The sequence below is a fragment of the Rattus norvegicus genome, chromosome 2, assembly GCF_021556685.1.
Source record: "Rattus norvegicus strain SHRSP/BbbUtx chromosome 2, alternate assembly SHRSP_T2T, whole genome shotgun sequence".
In the NCBI taxonomy this organism is placed as follows: domain Eukaryota; kingdom Metazoa; phylum Chordata; class Mammalia; order Rodentia; family Muridae; genus Rattus; species Rattus norvegicus.
Window position 1 is genome coordinate 53,846,013 of NC_141535.1, and position 22,408 is coordinate 53,868,420.

General features: G+C 42.3%; 2 long non-coding RNA genes and 1 pseudogene across 17 annotated transcripts in view; 1 reads left to right on the plus strand and 2 right to left on the minus strand.

Annotated features, from left to right (window-relative positions):
* The window catches only part of LOC134485850 (uncharacterized), a 704,841-nt gene that overhangs the window by 478,134 nt on the left and 204,299 nt on the right, over positions 1 to 22,408 (minus strand). Inside the window, exons 6-8 of one of the 5 annotated variants that reach the window (XR_015674016.1) lie at positions 21,645 to 21,729; positions 16,561 to 16,656; positions 14,617 to 16,313 (exon numbers count right to left, since the gene is read on the minus strand). The exons of 3 other annotated variants lie outside the window; for them this stretch is intronic. This is a non-coding gene — a long non-coding RNA (uncharacterized LOC134485850). Of the gene's footprint in view, positions 1 to 14,616; positions 16,314 to 16,560; positions 16,657 to 21,644; positions 21,730 to 22,408 lie in introns of those variants that run through there. One more of the 5 variants, XR_015674027.1, reaches the window with a different exon arrangement.
* Positions 163 to 11,391, plus strand: LOC120100727 (uncharacterized). 11 transcript variants are annotated; one of them, XR_015674071.1, is made up of 6 exons: positions 163 to 450; positions 1,439 to 1,736; positions 3,767 to 4,009; positions 4,276 to 4,348; positions 7,684 to 7,786; positions 8,235 to 8,431. It is a non-coding gene; the product is annotated as an uncharacterized LOC120100727 (long non-coding RNA). The 11 variants fall into 11 exon arrangements; XR_015674094.1 differs by lacking the exon at positions 8,235 to 8,431 and adding an exon at positions 10,440 to 11,391 and having other exon boundaries at positions 289 to 450; positions 1,435 to 1,736; XR_015674070.1 differs by lacking the exons at positions 163 to 450; positions 8,235 to 8,431 and adding exons at positions 724 to 908; positions 10,440 to 11,391.
* Positions 11,432 to 14,118, minus strand: Anxa2rl-ps6 (annexin A2 receptor like, pseudogene 6; annotated as a pseudogene). Its single transcript, XR_015674014.1, has one exon. The product of XR_015674014.1 is annotated as an annexin A2 receptor like, pseudogene 6 (transcript).

Here is a 22,408-nt window from a genome sequence, read left to right on the forward strand (position 1 = left end):
TGGGCAGCAGCCAAGGCAGGAGAGCCCTGGAGTATGGATTCTCTCCAGGAGACCTAACAGAACTGAAAGTCTTTGCCAATTGTTGTCGACAGACAGAACACACTAGAACACACCTTGCTCCAAGACAAAAGTCTGAGCATGCTCTGTGGGACCTAGGCTGGGGGCTGTTCCAGGTGTCTCCTAGAGTGACGGTATTCTCTGCTCCCCCTGGGTCCTCCTCTGAGATCTGTACTTCTGGTTTCTTGCTTCCAGGACAGAAGGGAGGAGCCAAGCTGAAGGATTGCTTGTTCTCTGCAAGAATCAGTTGACCAAGATGCAGCTGTCACCTGATTATAAATCTCCTAACACCTGGGGAGCAAGGCACAGGCCATGGCTGAAGATTTTCCTGGGTGGGGACACAAACAGGCTGAGCTTCTGTTGTTCTCCCTGGTCTATCAACCTCACAGACAGGTAACTGGGCTCCACAGCACAAGCACAGCCCTCAGCAGGGGGAGGTAAAGAGCTAAGGCCTGTGTATCTTCATCTTCCTCAATTTCTGTTTCAGTTTCTCTGTGGTACAGAGTTTAGAACAGCTGTGCCCGCTTAGCAGCTTGGTGTGCTGGGGCAAAGCCTTCTGCAGCCAGCTGGCTCTGCATTTTAAAAGTCTCCCAGCCAGCTAAACCAGCCAATCCTGGCTTACCAACCTTCACCGAACCTCCAAAACCTCGGGCATGCAGGGGTTGGGGTGGAGAACAGTGTAAATGTGTCATTGCTAAAAACAGAAAGTAAACATGCCCACAGAAGAGGAAATGGAGAGTCTGTCAGAAGCCAGGAAAAGGAAACCTAAGGCAGATCAGGGCTGAGCAGATGCAGAAGAGCCTAGACAACTCAGCCACTGCAGGGTGAGGGCTGCTGGATCACTGGGGAAGGTACTGGTCTGGCTTCTGAGTACTTGGGACACGGCTCCCTGAGGATGACCTTGCATTGTTCCTGACTGGCCCTGGATTTCGGGGGGCCTGGAGTTACAAAGCAGCACATGTCCACTTCAGTCAGGGATTGGCTGAAAACACACAGCCAATTCCAGACACCACTGAGCTGCCTGCCTTCTAGTTGTGGTGGCCCTGGTCACCCTGGCACCTGAAAACTGTTTGCATTCCTTAAAGTGGAAGGCTGAAAACTAGGCTCAGAAAACTTGCAGAAACTTGCAGGCCCAGCCTCAGAGGAACTGGTGGTAATTTACACCTAGAAATTTACCCTACCCAAAACATTTTGGCTTAGCTCTGAGACCCTGGGGCCTAGAAACCTTTGATCTCCATCCTGGATGAAGGTCCATTCAAGCTTGCAACGGTCCTTAGATGGGATGGGTGGTAGGTGTGTGGATGGAGGTAAAGAAAGGGGATGACAGGAAGACCAACAGCAATCCAGGCAGCAAAACCTTGTACTTGTCTCCTTGAGTCAGGACTTCTCATGACTGAGCAATCACACTCCAGGATGCGTCTGGACCTGGAGACATGTGGAACCCTCCGGCCAGGTTATGGAGGAAGATCCCTGCTCACCAAGTCTGGCAACTCAACAGCCAGCAGTGCCCTTGCCCTTGTTAAGAAAAATTGACTGCATTTCCAAAAGGGAGCTGCAATGTTGGCTGAGTGTACGCAGCAGCAGAATCAATCCCATGGCTGCCAAGACCCAGTTGCTGATGCAGGATTCTGAACTTCAGAGGAAACTAAGTAATTCTCCCTGTGGAGACATGGAATCTGGTAAGTGTTGGAAGACTCATCCCAGGTTTGAGTTTTAAGCTTTAAGAACTTCTTTGACACATAGTTAAAGTTTTGATTGTATCCTTAATGTTTGTTCCTCTTTGAGACAGTCCAATACCTTAGTACAAATGTCAAGTAAAAATGTCAATTTTCATCTAACCTTGATTTTTGAGGCTCCATTATGAAAGAAAACACACATGTTTTGTGATTATGGCCAATGTTTAAAAGGCGGACTCTCTAGGAAGAGGACAGTGTTTCCTACAGAGGGTGAACATTTATTCAAAGGGTTGACTGTGTGAGAACAACGCTGCCTTTAGACCACCACGCATCTATTTATAAAACTGGCTTCAGTTAGAGGAATGAGACTGAATTAAAGGAATGTGATTATATTTCCATTTATTTTGTGAAGGGATCTCTCTACATAGCCCTGGCTGTTCTGAAGTAGCTATATAACCAGGGTACCCTTGCACTACAGAGATTCTCCTGCTGCCTGGGGTGGGGGTGGGGGTGGGAGTGGGGGTGGGAGTAGGGGTGGGGGTGGGGGTGGGGGTGGAGTGGGGGTGGGATTAAATGAGCCAAGCCTGGCTCAGAAAGATTGTTTTAAAATTTGGTATTTTGTTGAAATTACAATTTCATTACCTTCTTTTCCTGCCTTTTCCTCCATCCCTTCTATGTGCCCCTGTGGTAACAGCCCCTTTCTGTATTTGTAGCATATATGTGCTGCTTTGCATGTTTGTGTGTGTATATACGTGGTGTGTTCATGTATGTATTCCTAACATATGAATACCACCTGATCAGTCTGTACAGTGTCCTTAGTATTTATGTGATTTGAAAGCTGAGCACCTGGTTTTGGATAATTAATGTGGGAGCTCTTCCCTGGGGAAGACTGTTTCTCTTCTTCTCAGATTCCTTGGGGTTTTTGTGGTTGTAGTTGATGTTGTTTTGATTTTTTTTTTAAGTTAGTTTGTCTAAGGCTGAGGCCTCATGGGCTCCCCCACTTCCAGATCTGCATATCTCTTGGCGTTTTCCTTGTTCAATCTCCATGTTGGCTGCCACATTTCTGAGACTGCAGTGGTGTAGGAAAAGGTGAATCTTTATTAGAAGGAATTGCTTTAATATAGGGTAGGGCTTTTGGTTTTTCTTGCTCTGTAAATGCCTGACTCTTCATTCAAAAGCTCACTTTTATTGAACAGATTAAAATTTGTTTAAAACTTGGATTTCCTTTACATGAAGAATTGACTCTACATTAAGTAGATTGACATTTTATTCGAGTGATGAGTGTTTTCTGTACTAGTTGAATATTTATTTAATGATGGACTTAATAGTAACTCCAGTCATTAGTGCTTGAAAACCATGTTAATGTGGCCAACTAAAAGATTTCAGTCCTTTTTATTGAGAGTCAACTAAAGAACGGTCTTGTGCCTCTGAGAAGTCTATGAAAACCAAGCTCAGAGGCACAAAACTTTTAAAATGGCAGAAATACAAATCGAGATCAAAGTTAGATAATGATCAGGGAAACCTTGAAACATTCAGACACATAATTTTGTCAATTAGTTTTTACCTAAATGTTTCGTGTTAGGTCACTTTAATTATTTGGTGGCTACATCTGGACCATGGTCAAGACCAAGGAACTTTCAAACATGTGGACATTGGAGGGTGGGGTAGAGGGCTGAGAACTGGGCAAAGGCAATTTGGGTCAGAATAGGATGCTAAGACCTTAGATATTTCAGAGTCCTAGAAATTGATTGAATAGATTGACTTTTCATGAGCACGACTGATTAGTTCTTACAGATTCACCATTTATTTACAGAACTGACTTTTAATTTGAAAGACTGATTTTATGAAAAATGTACTTTTCTGAGAAGGATCAACTTCTCATTTAGCTCATGAAAGCAAAGAGAGTTTAGGCTGAATTTATACTGTGTTGTTTCAAGTTGTTTCTTTGGATTACCAGTTTAACTTCACACATTAGCACACAAAAGCCCAAGAACTCTAGTTTTCTTCACACCCTTGTTGTCTCCATTTTCCAGATCAGCATTGATAGTGTCCCAGGAAACACCATCAACAGGGGAAAGCAAATGTTTTGAGGCAAGATCCTGCATCCTGAAGCCAGGACAAGCATCTCTTCAGAAAGGAACTGTGCACCTGAACAATGGAGTCTTCCTGAGACCACACTTGTAGATGCCAAACTAAGCAGGAGCAGATCATAGCACCTGGAGTGCACTAGAGCCTGTAAAGAAGTCTCTGGATATAATACTCTATCTTCTTCTCTGGTATGTTCTTTGTAACCTACTGACAGGTTTTGTGTGTCAACTTGACAGAAGCTGGAGTTATTACACAGAAAGGAGCCTCCCCTGAGGAAATGCCTCCATGAGATCCAGCTGTAAGGCATTTTCTCAGTTAGTGTTCAAGGGTGGGAGGGCACATTGTGAGTGTTGCCATCCCTGGGCTGGTGGTCTTGGGTTCTAAAAGAAAGCAAGATGAGCAAGCCAGGGGAAGCAAGCCAGTGAGTAACATCCCTCCATGGCCTCTGCATCAGCTCCTGCTTCCTGTCCTGGGTGAGTTCCAGTCCTGACTTCCTTTGGTGATGAACAGCAATGTGGAAGTGAAGGGTGAGTAAATTCTTTCCTCCCCAACTTGCTTCTTGGTCATAATGTTTGTGCAGGAATAGAAACCCCGACTAAGACACTATCCATAGCCTACTTTCAAGTCCTAAGTCTATACACGTTTTGAGGCATAGTTAAAAGCTCTGTGCTGTCCTTTTCTTTGTTGCCCTTTTGGAAAAATCCTCTATTTGAGGATGAAATTTCCACTGTAAACATTTGACTTTCATCTAACAGTGTCTTTCCCCAAAATGTTTTCTCACATACACACACACACACACACACACACACACACACACACACACACACACACACACGCACGCACGCACGTGCAAGTTCGCGCAGGGGAGAGAGAGAGAGAGAGAGAGAGAGAGAGAGAGGAACAGAGAGAGACAGAGACAGAGAGATTGCAGCTTTTTTCTTTCTTCCTTCCTTTCTTTCTGTCTGTCTGTCTTTCTGCTTCCTTTCTTTGTATTTAAGATTTCTCTATGTAGTACAGGGTGCCCTGAAACTCATTATGCAGAATACTAAGTTCAAAGTCATGTACCACCATACCAACTAAGATGGACTTGTGGTTTTTTTTTTCTGATCCAATCAATAAGATACAATTTGCCCATCCAGACAACACAAAATCCTGTATACACCCGTCCCTTAAGAATAGTCGTAACAACCTGAAACCATGGCCAGGAAAGAAGCTTAACATCTGCTGCCAGGTTCTCTCAGACCCTCTTCCTCACTCTGATTTTTGTTTAGTGTATGTTTTGTTTTGTACTTTCATAGAAATTATTGAAAGCATACATCTGAAAGAAGCACAGAGTAGCATTTGTTTCTTGCATACAGCCAGCCCCAAGAAGGCCCCAGTTCAAATGACTCTAAAATTACAAACTCAACTTTTCTAGAACATGAATGTTACCATTTGTTGGAACTGTGTCTTTTGACATTGCCATAATAAAAAAAATTTTAGTATATAGATATTTGATAAACATCTATTTTCATATCCCATATTTCATAGCCTTGAATTTTAAAACTCATATATGTTATCTATGTATTATATGATGTCTAGGGGATCAGAAACCCTCTTTAGGGATCTGCAGATCCCAGACACTCATCTGATACACGGACACATATGCATGCAACACAGCAATATGCAGTAAATAAAAAAATAAGTCAAATTAAAATACTCTTGCAGGGATAGAGAGAGAGGCTCAGTAGTTAGGAGTTCAAATTGCTTTTGAGAGGACCCAGGTTTATTTCCCATTAAACACATGGCGACTCACCACATTTCGGGCTATCTAAAGCATTCTCGTGCGCTCTGTGGGCACCATGCACACACTTTATGAACCACTCATACATAAATATAAATACAAATGGGTCTCTCTTTTTTTTGGCTTCTAGAATGATCTTTATTTTTTCTTGCAGAATAAATAATACAATGTTAGATTTTTCAAGCCCTCCAATGAAATATCACTATTTTCTTTCTTTTCTTTTTTTTTATTAACGAGTATTTCTTATTTACATTTTGAGTGTTATTCCCTTTCCCGGTTTCCGGGCAAACATCCCCCTAATCCCTCCTCCTCCCCTCCTTTATGGGTGTTCCCCTCTCCATCCTCCCCCCATTGCCGCCCTCCCCCCAACAATCTAGTTCACTGGGGGTTCAGTCTTAGCAGGACCCAGGGCTTCCCCTTCCACTGGTGCTCTTACTAGGATATTCATTGCTACCTATGAGGTCAGAGTCCAGGGTCAGTCCATGTCTAGTCTTTAGGTAGTGGCTTAGTCCCTGGAAGCTCTGGTTGCTTGGCATTGTTGTACATATGGGGTCTCGAGCCCCTTCAAGCTCTTCCAGTTCTTTCTCTGATTCCTTCAATGGGGGTCCTATTCTTAGTTCAGTGGTTTGCTGCTGACATTCGCCTCTGTATTTGCTGTATTCTGGCTGTGTCTCTCAGGAGCGATCTACATCCGGCTCCTGTCGGCCTGCACTTCTTTGCTTCATCCATCTTGTCTAATTGGATGGCTGTATATGTATGGGCCACATGTGGGGCAGGCTCTGAATGGGTGTTCCTTCTGTGTCTGTTTTAATCTTTGCCTCTCTATTCCCTGCCAAGGGTATTCTTGTTCCCCTTTTAAAGAAGGAGTGAAGCATTCATATTTTGATCATCTGTCTTGAGTTTCATGTGTTCTAGGCATCTAGGGTAATTCAAGCATTTGGGCTAATAGCCACTTATCAATGAGTGCATACCATGTGTGTTTTTCTGTGATTGGGTTACCTCACTCAGGATGATATTTTCCAGTTCCAACCATTTGCCTATGAATTTCATAAAGTCATTGTTTTTGATAGCTGAGTAATATTCCATTGTGTAGATGTACCACATTTTCTGTATCCATTCCTCTGTTGAAGGGCATCTGGGTTCTTTCCAGCTTCTGGCTATTATAAATAAGGCTGCGATGAACATAGTGGAGCACGTGTCTTTTTTATATGTTGAGGCATCTTTTGGGTATATGCCCAAGAGAGGTATAGCTGGATCCTCAGGCAGTTCAATGTCCAATTTTCTGAGGAACCTCCAGACTGATTTCCAGAATGGTTGTACCAGTCTGCAAATGGGTCTCTTTAAGATGTAGAATATCCTATATTTAAAAATATAGTATATGTTTATTAGTATAGTATACGTTTAGGATAGTGTTTCCTCTAATGAAATGACTTTAATAGACTCTAGGTATATTTTATAAGGACAATGATTTTTAGGATATAACATTTAAAAAGGAAATGGCATTTAAACATCATGTAATGATCTGTCATAAAAGAAGAGGTTTTATAAATAAAGGGAACTTCCCATAAAGTATCCAAATATATTATATTTTCCTATGTTACTTATCTTGAGAGATGGTTTACTTCTATATGTTGTGCTTACAATATGTCAAGGTTTTGTGAAGTTTGTCTCATGGGTCTCCAAATAATATTTATATGATTTTCACAAAGTCAAAGACCTAGGGTCTTTTTTATTGTTTAATTTAATTTATTCTGTTAATTTTTATTTTTCAGTTTATAGATTTATTCAGGGGTCATCCCTAAGTGTCCTGTCTCCCACATGAGCTGTGCAGGAAAAGATGTGTCTTAAAGCAAATCAAAGCTGGATAGTTCCTGTAGCACTGGGATGTCCCCAAGATCTATATTGTTCCTGAGTATGATAGCTTAGGAAGAAAGGTCCTCTGAATGCACTCAGGGATAGAGAGATATGAGAGGGTCAGCAGGTGAGAGTGCAGACCACCTGTGCAGTAACAGATTTTCAGGGACATTAATGACCTCACATGGAGAATTTGAATTCTCATGACAATGTCTTCCACTCAAGGAGAGATCAAAGAAGTTTTGAGGAAGGAAAATGAGAGCAGAGCTGCACCAGGCCATTCAGAAAGGACATCTTGAAGAGAACTCCTGCCTCTGGAGGAAGTAAGGTAAGTCCAGTGGACAGCCAATGAACCTCATGTGAAATCCTCTCACAGAAACATCACCAGACTGCAAAATCAATGGCCTGCCTCCTTCTCTTCCTAACACAAGAAAGAACTTTGAGCAATGCGACTATCATGCTTCTGTCTCATGCTGCCATGCCTTCTGTCTCTGATGGTGGGGTCTGTCCTCTGAGATTCAAACTGCCTTGGAGGTTTGAAAGCCTGGGATACATTCTTACATTTCTTAAGTGCTCATGCAGTGGGAACAAATGACCTCTTCTTCCTGCTGCTGTGTGTGCCTGTTGTAATGGACGGCATCCCAAGGGAACTCTCTTACCCACAAGAAACCTTTCTTATCTTTGGGGGATGTGAGGGAAACAAATAAACATTTTTTAATAGATAGCCTAAAAACAGGATGACCAATACTGCTTTACAGTGACTCTGCTTCTTCTAGGCACGGAGCCAGAGACACCCTGAGAAGTTTCTAGTGTTTAAGTCTTCAGTAGAGCTTCAGGAAAGATCTGGAGACCCAGATGTGGTGGTGGACCTACTGCACCTCCCAATGCATGCACCCTGATCTTAATTGATAGAGCATAAGCATGGAGTCTTCGTCATTGTTTATAAATATATTGTTTCATTCATTCATTTATACATTTCCGTTCATTCATTCTGCGGTGGTTTAAAGGAAGGTGGTCCTCACAGGTTCATATTTGAATGTTTGGTTCCTAATTGGTTGAACTCCTTTTTGAAAGATGAAGAAGTGTGTTCGTTTTGGAAGGAAGTGACTCCAGGTGTTTTCTCTCTCTCTCTCTCTCTCTCTCTCTCTCTCTCTCTCTCTGTCTCTCTCTCTCTGTGTGTGTGTGTGTGTGTGGTGTGTGTGCGTATGTGTGTGTGTCTGTCTCTCTGTCTATCTCTGTCTCTTTCTGTTTGTCTGTCTTTCTATTTGTCTGTATGTCTCTGTCTCTCCTCCCCCCCACTCCCTCCCTTCTGGTAGTTCTGCCATCTGGTGGTGAAACATGATGTGAACAATCTCAGCCATTCCTTCCCTCTGCTGTCAAGGGCTCTAACTCTGTGAAACCATAATCCATACTAACCCCTTCTTTCACAAGTTGCTTTGATGTGGATTATGTTGTTTTGTCAGAGCCATGGAAAAGTGACAGATATATTATCCATTTTCTGTTTGCGCAGATGTGAAGCTGCATGTCCTTGATTTCATGCAGCTCTGTGTTCTCTTTCAAGCTATGTCCCCTCCCACCTCTCAAGCATCCCTGAGAGCATTAGCCAACTTTTCCCATACATTTTACCAAGCTACTCACATGTGACAAGAGGAAAACATGAGTTCATGTATCCAGCAAGCCTTAGACCTACAAATGAAAGACATTGGGTATCTGTCATCTGGAGACTTGGTCATCCAATTGGGTGTGGCTGTCTCCAGGTACAAGCATCTCTCTGCAGACCATACAACTTCATCCTTCTTGTGAAGAACAATAATTGCTACACATCTGATCCCCACACCCTCTTCATTCAGTCTTTTACCACTGGATCCTTTGTTGTTGTTGTTGTTGTTGTTGTTATATCAATGAACTTTTAGAAACAGGGCTGCTATGGAGTTCAATGTTTATGCATCTCTGGGGTATGTTGATTCTCTAGACTTCAAGAACATTGAGCATGCAAATGGTAGTCAGCCATCCATGGAGGCTTAACACCTCCATGGTAAAGTAAGACTCCAACCAACAATAGCACCAAACCAAACCAGGTAAATGCACAGAAACCAGATGCAGCATCATTTGAGTTATAACATCAAACACTGTAAATGTGCATAGAGACCTGCTACAGTGTCAAGTCAGGCACAGAGTTAAAACTGTGAAGGCTCATAGAAAGGGGCTGCAGTGTTATGAGGGAGTCCCAGACAGATCCTGTAGTGCTACTGTGGGAGAAGCCAGAGGTCTCAAACCAGACCAGTGATTCACTACAATGAACATTCGCAGGTAAAGCTGTATGGGCAAAAGGTGTAATGTGTGACACACGGTGACACACTGCAGCTGTCACAGAGATAGTTTATTCATTTATTTGTTTTTATTTTTTGTTTTGTAGGATTTCAAGGGCAGGATATGGAGGGATGGGAAGGTCAGTGGGGTTGGGGTGCAAATATATAATTCACAAAGAATCAAGACGAAGTTTAAAAACATTAAGGAGGTTATACTTATTAATGTATATAAATAAAAATGTGCATGGAATAGAAGTTAAATAACAAGTTGGCTATGAATTTGAAGGAGATCTGGGATAGGTACCTTGGAGAGTGTGGAAAGAGAAAATAGAAGAGGCATGTTCTTACTAAACAATCTCAAAAATGTACAAAACCACATAAACATTATTGTAGCCAGATATGGCTGCACTGCCCCGGTACAGCATTGCAACCACACAGACAAATAAAGACCTACCAGAGAGATATGCAAATGATATACTTGAAAAGTTCTAGTTCACATTAAAAACTGACAACACATTAAAAAAATCTATGTAAAAGAAAGGCTTTTCACAGAGAAAGAAAAGGGTGTAACACAAGAAATGAAGAGAGCTGAGACTGAGATGAGTTTTATAAGGGGGTGTGGGTCAGATGCCTTGGGTAAGTTGCCAGACTGAAAATGTGCTTTTGCCTTAGGTGCTGGACATGCAGTCCACAAACCTTAGAACCCAGACTGGATTTCCAGCATTTAGAAACGATTGTGAATGGAGAGGACCCAAGAAGAAAATGAAATCGGGTCTGGATCCCATTTCCTACATAGGGCACACAGGCCCCAGGGGGTTTAACCCAGTCTTCCCTCTACTTTTGCTGGACTCTGGGTTTCCAAAGGATCCCACTACAGCCTCCCTGACACAGTCTGATTCCATCTGAAAACATAAGCACCTAGAAATCAAATATGCTGTGTGCAGTCAAGGTCGGACTCAGCCTCTGCCTGCTGATAGCACTGGGGAACTGGACTTGGCTGACAAGGCTCAGCCTCTCATGAACCAGGATCAGACAACCCAAAGCTCAGGCACTGGACATTGCTCATCTGCAAGAGGAGCATTTCTGGGGAAAGGTGCCCACCGCTGCCCTGATCACTGGCCTGGATGTTGCAGATAGAGCTTCACGTTCTGCAAATGACCCTCTTGGTTTAGGACTCTTTCATTGGCTCCTGCTCCCCTGTTGATAGGGAAAAGCCTGAGGGTGCAGTAACCATAGACTTAACCAGGACCACAAGGCTTGGGTAAAACCAGGACAGTGACAGTGAGAAGCCATCAGACCCCTGTCTTTGGCTGCTTGTCGCTGGACCAAGAGCATGGCAGCGAAATAACCAGGAGGCTTCCAGAGAAAGTGTGAATAGAGAGGCTTCTGCCAATCGGGTAAGATTTTAGTTCCCTGGAACACTCCTCCCCCGAATCCCTGCAGGATTAAAGCCAGACCTGCTTTCTGATGGCAGGTTGTATCCTGGTTAGCCACTCCCTGGCCTTTCCCTGAATCCCAGAAACTGGTGATCCAGGCTGAAGTCAATGCCTTTGAAAACAGTCGGGCTCAACCCAGAATATTTCCTTTGAAACCTTTTATTAAATCACACAGACCATCGAAGGCCAATCTCTGTGTTTCTTATTGTGGAAGCATGGGGTTGCACTGAAGATAGCGGGCTGCAGAGAATGGAAAGGCTTAGTCATAGTCACACAGATCCTCTTTGGCACAGACCTCGCCCTAAAACGCCAGAAAGGCACCTGCTGCCCGCTAAGGCTTCCTGCTGCCAAAGGCCGGCGGGCAGCAGCCAGGGAGCAGGCAGCTTAGCGGGCAACGAATGTGCACCAGCAGTCCTGGCCAGTCCAGAATCTACTTCTCCAGTCTCTAATGGCCCTTCATGAGCCCTTTCTGGAGCAACTCCTACCACAGTCTCGGTGTGGTGTGTTTCGTCGCCACGGTGGGGCGCTCTGGAACAGGGCTGCAGGCCACTGTGAGTGATTCTTCTGCAGGGTCCTCCCCAGTTCCTGGAGTCGTGGGTTTGTCCACCTGTTCCTCATGGATGGCGCTCACGGAATCAGGAATGCTGGGCTCCGAGGTGCTCTGGATACTGCAAGTGTCGGTCCTGGGATAGATTCCTGCGAAGTCACCGATCCAAACTACAAGTGGTTGTTCCTGGTAGACCCCACCACTGTAGGCTGGGAACACGCCAAGGACCGAATACAAAGGAAGAGTCCAGAGATCTCGGTCCTCCAAGAAGCTGGGGAGCAGAGGAGACTGGGCCTCTTGCACCAGAGGGACGGAATCCCAAGCCTGCTTCACTTGCACGGACTGGAAAGTCGACTCCATCCCTCCAGCAGTACTTGCCGCTTGAGGACAGCAGCCTGTGAAGCAGCCCTAGGAGCAGCCCTAGGAGCACCCTGGAGCAGGGCCAGGCCTGTGGGTTTTGTAGTTTTCGAGGACGGTGGGTGAGATGAATTGGGAAATTTTTCTAGGTGAAATCGTCCATTTGCCGGACGGACCTCCGAAAAAGAATCGTTAAACAAACGAAATCGGACAAATATTAGGTTGGAGCCTTGTTCTGGCGGCATGGAGGGAGAGAGAGAGAGAGAGAGAGAGAGAGAGAGAGAGAGAGAGAGAGAGAGAGAGAGAGAGAGAGAGAGAGAGAGAGAGGGGCGAGGAACAAAATCCAGTAAGCGGCGGCTTGAAATCACGGTCGGATTTCGTCCTTAGTCCGCCAAACGGAACCTGGCTCATAGGACGAGTCGCAGTTCACTGCATACTGATACCCAGAGACTAAAAGCCTGTCGCTAACCTCCCTGAAGCTATGCTGAGAGAAAAGTAGGCCGGACAGCGACCCCCTGCTGTGAAGACGTCGCTGTCCTGCGGGTCTGAAGCAGCATTGTTTATGGGTGAACCTGGCTTCACTGGAAATCCTTCATGGCCCCCATCCCAGCTGTGGCGCCCACCACTGTGGACAAGCGCGGGCGAACTAATCACAGACTTGCCCAGGATCGCAAGTCTTGCCTAAACCCAGGTTGTGCTAGTGAGAAACTTAAGTTGTCCTGCATTTTGCTCAGTGAGGTCTGATTCATGCCCGCGAGGTGACAGAATTTGAAATGACCTGAAGAAGGGACAAAGCATCATAGACCCAATAGCATTGGAGACCTGGTCCGAAACTGAAAACGGTAGGCGCACAGAATGGAAAGCAGCTGCGATAGGGATTTGTGTTTTCACAGAATTTGTAGTCTTTTGGGAGTCGGCATCTCAGTCTTGGCACGCTTGCCAGGTTGAAAACCTACAAACGTTTATTGACAGTGGATGACACGAAATCTGCTATCGAAACGAATAGGACGGTTTTTCAGCGTTTATAAACATTGGGAGGTCCAGGGAACCAGAAAACAATCCAAACCCGCAGCGTATGCGTCGCATCTTCTGCGTTCTCCCACCTGGACCCCAAGGGTTTGGACTGACTTTGGGGCTCACACGATCGCTGGTTCACATAGTACCCCACTGCAGCCTTCCTGTCTGAATCTGATCCGGTCAGCAAAACGAAAGCACCGAGAATCAAAATCACGTATGCGGTTTGAAATCACCTTCGGATTTCAGACAGGGCCTCCTGACAGCCAAGAGAAACTTGGCTCTGTGGGAAGTCGCAGTTATCGCCTTGAGAATCCAAAGGGCGGAAGGACCCTGACCATTGGGATTGGTCCTTAGGCGAAGAGGAACCCCACAGCGCTCCCTGCTGTGCAGAAGTGGCTCTCCTAGAAATGGGAGGCAGAGCTGGGAATCTAGGAAGCTTTGGGAGCTTCTAGTTCAGTTATTAGCCTGGCTCCAGCTGTGTCCCCTACAAGTGTGGACAAGGGGACAGGAGGAATAACTATGGACTTGCCAAGGATTTTAAGACTTGCCTAAAACCCGGAGTATGCGAGTGGGCCAAGCGGGATCCTCCTTGTTTTCCCTGTGGAACAAGTGTACTCTAGGACCTTGGCCACAAGGCCAAGGAGGAAAAGCCAAGGAAATGGAAAAGACCAGCTGAGGTGGGATGGTCTTGGAGCCCAGGTCTGTGAGGATCCAGAAAACCTTAGAACGGAAGGGAAAGCAGCAGAGATGGAAATTTGTGTTTGCATCAAATTTGTAGTCTTCCTGGTATTTGGGGGGCAGGGGCGGTGTCACCAGTCACACTAGCCAAGCTGAAAACTTGGGCCGAAAACGTCTTTTATCAACAGTAGACAGTATGAAATCTGCTTTTTGATGTGGATGGCACATTTCCAAGAGCCAGTTCATGAGATCTTTACGAGCACTTATTAGTAACATCTAATTCCTAAACAAGTTAATAAATTTTTATGGGCAATCATTATCTAACATCTAGTTCCTACCTTTTATAAATCTTCAAAGTATAATTTAAAACTATTTTTAATTGTTCTCTTAAAATAATGCTTTCTTTACCAATGTGCCAAAGCCCACCTCCGACTACAGACCCACAGCCTACAAAACCATTTGTTGTTGGAAAAGTTTTTAATCTGTCTTACCACTATCATGTGACTATGTAAATGATTTGTAAAGTAAAACACCTACTTCCCCAGAGATAATGTCATAAAGTCCCAGTTTAGGCAATCAGGAGCATCTCATGAATAAGAAAGAGAAATAGAAAAGATAGAACAGACAAATTGCCATGAGAACTATGGCTCAATGTTTTTCTCCCGCCAAGAGTTCCACAACAGGTTCCAGGTGGCCTCCTTCTTCTGAAGTCTTGGCCTCAGACTGTGGAACTTGTCACACAGAATCTACTGGGGTTGGCATGGCATCTCTCCCCTTTTTATTTTTTTAATTGAAGTTCTAAAATATCTTTTTTGGCAGTAGAGATGGAGGAAAAGACTAGTCAGAAGATGACTGGAAAAATAAGGAGGAGGAGGAGAATTATTCCTGTAGCCACAGCAACATTAGTAATCCAATGTAGCCAACCTATAGGGCTTAATGACCGTAAACCAGAGCTAATAGACTGAGCCAAATCTTCTAAACCAGTGAATTCATCATGCACTTTGGTCATAGCAGAGATTTGAGCTTGAGATCCCAATTATGATTTCCGTGATAAGATAATGGCACCACACATGTGTATATATGGAAAGCTGCATGGCACCTGGTAGAAAGCTGAACTTGAATATTTTCTACCTCTTGTCCTAATTCTAAAACCACGTCCTCTAAAGCCTCATGCTTTACTTCTAATTTTTTAGCTGTATTTTGTTGCCTTGCAAGTGCTAAAGAGACATCCTTATTTCAATCATTAACAAAATGTGCAGTCTTCATCTCTGAGACTAGAGCAACTATTGAGACCGTGAGTGAAGGGAGGATGGCTATTAAAACACTAATAGCTAAAATTAAAGCTGCAACAAAACGCTTTGGTCTAACTAGTTCATTAACTTTTAAGTATAAGTATTTATTATCCACCAAGCATCATTTTTTAAGTGTACAAGGAGCATAATATATGAAGGTCTTTGTAATATCAGAATAACTGAATACGTTTTAGTTTATCTAGGATCAACACAATTAGTTAAAATCCATCTGGCAGGTAACCTGTTAAGATCACTCTAGTTTAATGATTTTTAAATCTGAAGATGGTCCAGCGAGGATACCATAAGGATACCCTAGGCAAGATCTAATTGCCAAAGGAATGCTCTTAGATTCTTGAGCCTCTTTAAAATAAGCTATGCTGGTTGCAGCAAAAAGTCTAAATAATCCTGGAAAAACATTAGAAATTTTACCTGAAAGAGAGTGACTAACAGAAATAGGTTCCACCCACCCTGGAGTGAACCATCTATTGATAGGCTCATTGGAAAATATTCCAGGCTTATATTCATGAAAAAGCAATTGCTCATTGGTGAAATATGATCTATAATTAGTAAATGGTGTAACTACAGGATAGTCATAATTTTTTCCTTGAGTTTTCCATGAATCATGTGCTGAAGCCCAGGAGTCAAACCCACATTTAAGCCAACTTGGACTTTCATCTCTGAGCAAAGATGCCCACATTTTATCATTATCCCATTATTCCAGTAGACATGGTTCCGGAGGCATAGATTCTGTTAGCTTTACCGTAGTACATTATAATTAAAATATCCCAAAATCTTCTACACATTAACCTTCTACAATGTGTGGGTGGCCTATCTGGAACCCATCTATCTGGCACATCAGAAAGAAAAGTTCTGTAACCAATGGAAAGGCAACCCATGGCAGGGGAGAGGTAGTTCCCTTTAAAGCAATGCAAACTAGAGCAGAATCTGACATTCCCTCATATTCAAATACAGAGGAAGCCATATGGGAGGAAAAATTGGCATGTCCCCCCCATCAACTTGGTATTATTAGTCATGACCCTAATATTCACATTATCTCCCCAACCCATGGGATGAAGAAGTGGAGGTTGGAGAACACAAGCCTGAAATGAGGCTGCAGAGGCACAATATACCTGCATAGCAACCACAGCAAGCATAGCCAGATGGTGGTTTCCTGGTCTCAGAGACCACTTGTTGTGCTCTCTGGGTGAGTTTCTTCATCCTGTGGAAAAACACATGCATATCCTCTTCCTGAGGTGCTTGACACATCTGGCCTTTCCAGATGCCTGTTAAAGATCCTTCCACATTACTAAAGGAGTAATAGTCTGCTGTTTGGGAGCTCAATGCTTTTGCACAGGAGTAAAACCTTTATCACCCACATTAAGGTGATAAATAGTAAATAAAGCATGGCTTAATAATTGATAGGGCAAATAGTAATGACCTCTAGATCTTAATCATTGAAGCTGTACCTTAAGATTTAATGAGTCCTTTCTACCATAGCCTTGGGTGTTATCGGGGTTCAGCCTCAACACAGGGTTGGAGTTCTTAACTGGAAGCAGCGATATCTGGAAGGCACATAATAAATATACACAGACTACTCCTTGGGTACAAACTGACAGGCAATTTCAAGACTTATGTTACTCTCTCTCTCTCTCTCTCTCTCTCTCTCTCTCTCTCTCTCACACACACACACACACACACAGCTTGAGGCTGCACACACACTGCATTCTCTTGCGCACTATACCTTCCTCCATTGCACTTCTCTTTTCTCAAACTCCCACACTCATGCACACCTCTGTTCATTACCTTTTCATTCTCACACACACTCTTCATACACACCTCACACATATCTCACACACACCGCATGTACTCTCCTTTCACTCACACACACAATCTTCATACACACCTCACAGTCTCTCTTCGCTCACTCTGCACATGCTCTTCTCATGCTCTCCAGCCTTTCTCTTGCCCCAGTCTTTTATTGACACTCCAAAAGCAGCAGGTAGAAAAAAATAATCATTGCCAAATCAAATTCAAAAGAATAACCACATCCCACGAAGAACTAAGAATTACAATTGCTCCCCAAAGTTTCAAGCTTCCCCTATTCCCAGGCCTGTACCAAAATAATAATAATTGCAAGCTTATCATCATTTAAACTTTAACTTTTGACTTATTATACTTCAGATCTCAGAGCTCCGAGGTCAGCTATTTGAATTTTCCTGTGAAGCTCTAATGATAAATGACATAGGCAAAGCTGCCAGGCAGCGGCCAGAAGGAATCAAGTTAACCCTTAGCACAGCAGTTCCGCTAGCTTTCTGTTCCTTGCATACAATGACTCTCATAAGAGTACCAGTATTTTGACTTAGTTTTTTAGTATATAATTTTATATATCCTATACTTCCTTATCCAGGAACCACTCTCAAATGTTATATAAAACTTATTTCCTAGCTTCAATAACTTTTTCCTTTCTTAAGATCCCAATGTTGGCTCTAATTCATTTTCTAATAATCTCTTTAAAGTTCCCTTGTCATTCAATCATTGATCTGGAACTACCATTATGAAGTTATTACATTGTTTCCAAGATGAGAACACACAACATTAGGGCTGTGCTGTGCCCCTATGCCTCAATTTCCAATTGTTTAAGAATCATTACATCAAAGAACATCTAGTGTCACAGAATTGACCAGAGCAGAAGGAGAAAGAGGTAGGAAAGTCAGATATAATAGAATAATTATGCACACCAAGGCCAACTGAAAGGCACTCACGCACAAATGAAATCTGTACAGCCGTTGTCGGGCTAAGATTAGGAGAAATGGGGACAACCTGTTCTTATAAAGAGCAGCTGTGGGCTACTGAGATGTCCCCATCCCGGCCTACCGCTGGCGGTCCCTGTCATTGTATGTTGTCCATAGCAGGGAGTTATATGGAATTCCCGTTGTATGTTCTATATCCCATTGGATGCAAAACTTTGCAAAAGCTGGAGCATTGCCAGTTTTAATTCTTTTTGGCTCACCCCATGAGGAAAAGCATAAATAAGATGTTGTATGACATCTTTCACAGCCTCCCCGGTTCTTGCAGTGGCCATAACCACATGAGAAGAGGTATCTACAGTAACACAGACATAGGTCAATTTTCCAAATTCTGGAATATGAGTCATGTCCATTTGCCACAAAACCTGTGCTTTAAGGCCCCTTGGATTAACTACCATTTTTAATGGACGATATACATCAGGATAATGTTTACAGTCCTTCACAATTTGCCTACCCTGCTCTTGTGAAATTAAACATTCTTCTCAAGACCAATGCATTCTGATGGTGTAAAGCATGACTTTCTAATGCTTGTTCAACCACACTAACATCAAATGTTCCTTTGTTAATAAATCTGCCATAGCAATTCCTGAAGTCAATGGGCCTGGCAAGCCAGTATGTCCTCTGATACATCTTATAAAAAATGTCCTTTTCCTTGATTGAATTATTTTTGCAACTGAAGCAAGAGTGATACAATTTTGGAATTCCCAGATATAAGAGCTGTCTCTATATCAGGAAATTGACAAACTACATATTTTGAAACTTATTAACGTTAAACTCTTCAGGTATATGTTCAAGGGCTGTAAATACCAAGAGGGCAACAGAAATAGGTTACAATGCTGTTTTAGAAGGAAAAATTATGTTTCTTCTACAAACTTTGATATAAGGTGTTGAGGTACATGATATTTGATTCCCTAATCCATATAATGATTCCCTAATCATTGGCAGTTTGAAGTAAATACTCCAAGTGTTCCTTATTATAGGGAATGATAATTTTTTGCATTTCTTTGCCAAATAATTCCCTGGATCTTAACCTCCCTTTAATGATTAATTGACTACACATTAAAGGATAAGAAAATACCATTTTTACTTGAGTATGAGGGAGATAGATCCATTTTAATGCACCTTCTTGCCACAAACATGCAGTAGGGGTGTAGGATGTTTTAAGTATAATGAGAGATCACGTTTTAAAGTAATTTATTTGTTTTACTTTGGCATCTTGCATCTCTTGTTCTATCAATTCTAATTGTTTTAAGGCTTCTTTTGTAAGCTGTCTTTTAGATTTGGATCAGCATATCCTTTAAGAATTTCAAATAAATGATGCAGTTGTCTTGTGGTAATTTTTAAATAAGAACTAATCCAATTAATATTCCCCAATAATTTTTGAAAATCATTAAGCATCTTTAACTTATCAATCCTACATTGCAATTTTTGAGATATGATATATCCATTATGAATTGTTCTTCCCAAATAATTTATTGGCTTATTATGTTGAATTTTATCAGGAGCGATAATTAGTCCAAGCTGGGTCAATACCTCAATCATATTTTTCAAAATTAATTCAGTTAAATCCTTTCTTTTTTTCTGCTAGTAACATGCCATCCACATAATGTAATATAAAAGTCATTTTATATTAATCTCTAATGGGACTTAAGACTTGATCTAAAAATTTCTCACAAAGAGTGGGACTATTTTTCATTGCTTGGGGGAGAACCTTCCATTGATACCTTTGAAATGGCCTTTGAAAATTAACAGAGGGAATGCTGAAAGTAAATCTTTATGTGTCTTCTGGTTGTAGTTTTATGGTAAAAAAAACGATCCTTTGAATCTATAACTATAACATAATAATTCTCTGGGACAGAAGTCCTGGCTGTGAAGCCCTCATATCATGCTTTTTTCTTGTTAGCAGCCCTAAGATCTTGTAAAAGTCTCCATTTGCCTGATTTTTTCTTAATAACAAATACAGAAGTATTCCATGGACTGTTGGGTTCTTCAATGTGTCCTAATTGCAGCTCTGCTTCTACTAATTGTTCCAAAGCCTGAATCTTTTCCTGAGTTAGGGGCCACTGATTCAGCCAAACAGGCTAATCATTGATCCATGATTTTATCTGCATATAACTCATCAGTGGCCCCTATGTAAAATGCTGATCATTCCATTTTTCATCTGTTGTTAATTTTCTTTCATTTCCCCCAAGATATCTCTTCCCCGTAAGGAAAATGGCAAAGAGGAATAATATAAGGTTGAAAGGTACCCACTTTGCCTTCACATTCCCATGCTAGGATTTTTGAACTCTGAGCCACGTTAGAAGCTAGCCCCAATCCCACCAACGTAGAGGTGGTCTGAACTACAGGCCATGTCCCAAGCCAGTCCTTTTGTACAATGAAAGACCTATCTGCTCCTGTGTCCAATAATTCTTGGATATTTTTCCCTTCTACTTTTATAGTTTTTAAAGGTCTTTGTCTAGTAATTTCCTAAGCCCAGCTACCACTTCTGTGGAGCCAAACCTTCGTTCCCTCTAGTTTGTTTTAATACTGGATTGGGGAGCTGTTTATAAAGGAGTGATATTATCTGAGCTACCCTACTTATTGGTTCTTACATAATTGTATTGTTTTTTAGTGGTCTAATCATAATTTTTACCTCTCCCTGGAAGTTTGAATCAATTACTCCATGAAGTACTTCAATTTTTTTTTCTTGTAATTTGAACTTCTCCCTATTATAAGACCAATGGTGCCAGGTGATGATGGCCCTTTAAATTCTCTATCTACTAATTGCCCTCCCTCAGAAAGAGAGAGTATGTAATCTTTATCTACTGTAAGATCTAACCCTGCATGCACTTCCTGGGGTTGGTCTGGGTAAACTTAAACTCAGGGGCCAGAGGATTCAGTTTGCTTCTGCCTTCCTTTGATTCCTTTTGTCCCCCCCCCCTTTTTTTAGGGCTGAGGGCAAGCCTGAGGGCATGAAATTTTGATTTACATTTGTTTCTGCAGTGCTTTCCCTTCCTACACCAAGGACATAACCCTGGAGGGGCTCATATGTTGCTGTTGGATGCAAGAAAAGTATGAAACCTTTTGGCTTCTTCCTCTTTTTAAGTTCTAAAAATAGGGGTGAAAATGTTGTCCTTGCATTGCTGCAACATAGGCCATGACCTGGACCATTGCTGGTGAGGCATCTGTACATGCTGTGATGAAGTCTTGCACAGTCCCTGTTTTTCTGATTGATCTAATTAGTTCTTGGCACACAGTATTGGTATTTTCCCATGCAAGTTGTTTTAATAGCATGTTCAAGCCCTCAGAGGGAAGAAGCATCCTGCCTAATGCTTCCTCCAATCTAGCAATAAAATCTTCATATGGCTCATCTTGTTTCAGTTGTCTTACCATCAACAGGAGGGAGCCTTCTCCAGCAGCTATTGCTATCTTGGAGATTTCATCCAGTACTTCCTTTTTCCAATTGTCTAAAGACAGGCTTCCTTCCTCTGGGAACCATGGAGACTGATACTCAGTACAAAGTCATAAAACGGTGCCGAACTCTCCTGTGAGGTTTTAACACCTCTACTTTCTACAGCATGAGTCAATACTGCCAGGAACGACCTCCTGTTTTTGGACTGTGAATGCCCCATGATTTTTACCTTCTTGTTGCCTTAACTCAATGTTTCTCTATCAAGGAGTCTGCAGCACTCTGACAAGGTCCTATCCTTATCTGAAAAATATTATGTAGGAAAAGAGAGAGAAAGGGAGAGAAAGCTTACCTGCTTTGAGCCCCACATTGGGCGCCGCCTGCCACAGACCACCGCAACCAGGTGTGGGGGTCCATGGGAAGAAGGTCCTCGAAGACTAGGTGGGTAAGAATTCGACAGTGACAAACAGAAACAAAGAGGCAATTTGAGTCTGAGTGTATTCTACAGCTCTCAAGCTTTATCTTAAGTTTTTATGCTTAAAGAAACAAGTATTACAACTCTGAAAAGATGTGTTCAGTGAAACAGTCCAATAGAACAATTATCATGTTCATTTGGCATAGGAAAATACAAAACCATTCAAGTATTACAACTTCTAAAAAGTATGTTCGATGAAGCAATCATGGATGGAACAGGTAACATCATTATCACTTGACACAATAAAACACAAAAATCATTTGATGTTGATGGCATACGTCCAAGAGAACATTCATAAGATCTTTATGGGCACTTATTAGCAACATCTAATTTCTAACCAAGTTAATAAATTTTTATGGGCAATCATTATCTAACATCTAGTTCCTACCTTTTATATATCTTCAAGGTATAATTTAAAACTATTTTTTAATTTTACTCTTTTTTTTTTTTTTTTTGGTTCTTTTTTTCAGAGCTGGGGACCGAACCCAGGGCCTTGCGCTTCCTAGGCAAGCGCTCTACCACTGAGCTAGATCCCCAACCCCTAATTTTACTCTTAAAATAATGTTTTCTTTATCAATATGCCAGAGTCCACCTTCAACTACAGACACATAACCATGCAAAATCATTTATTATTAGAAAAG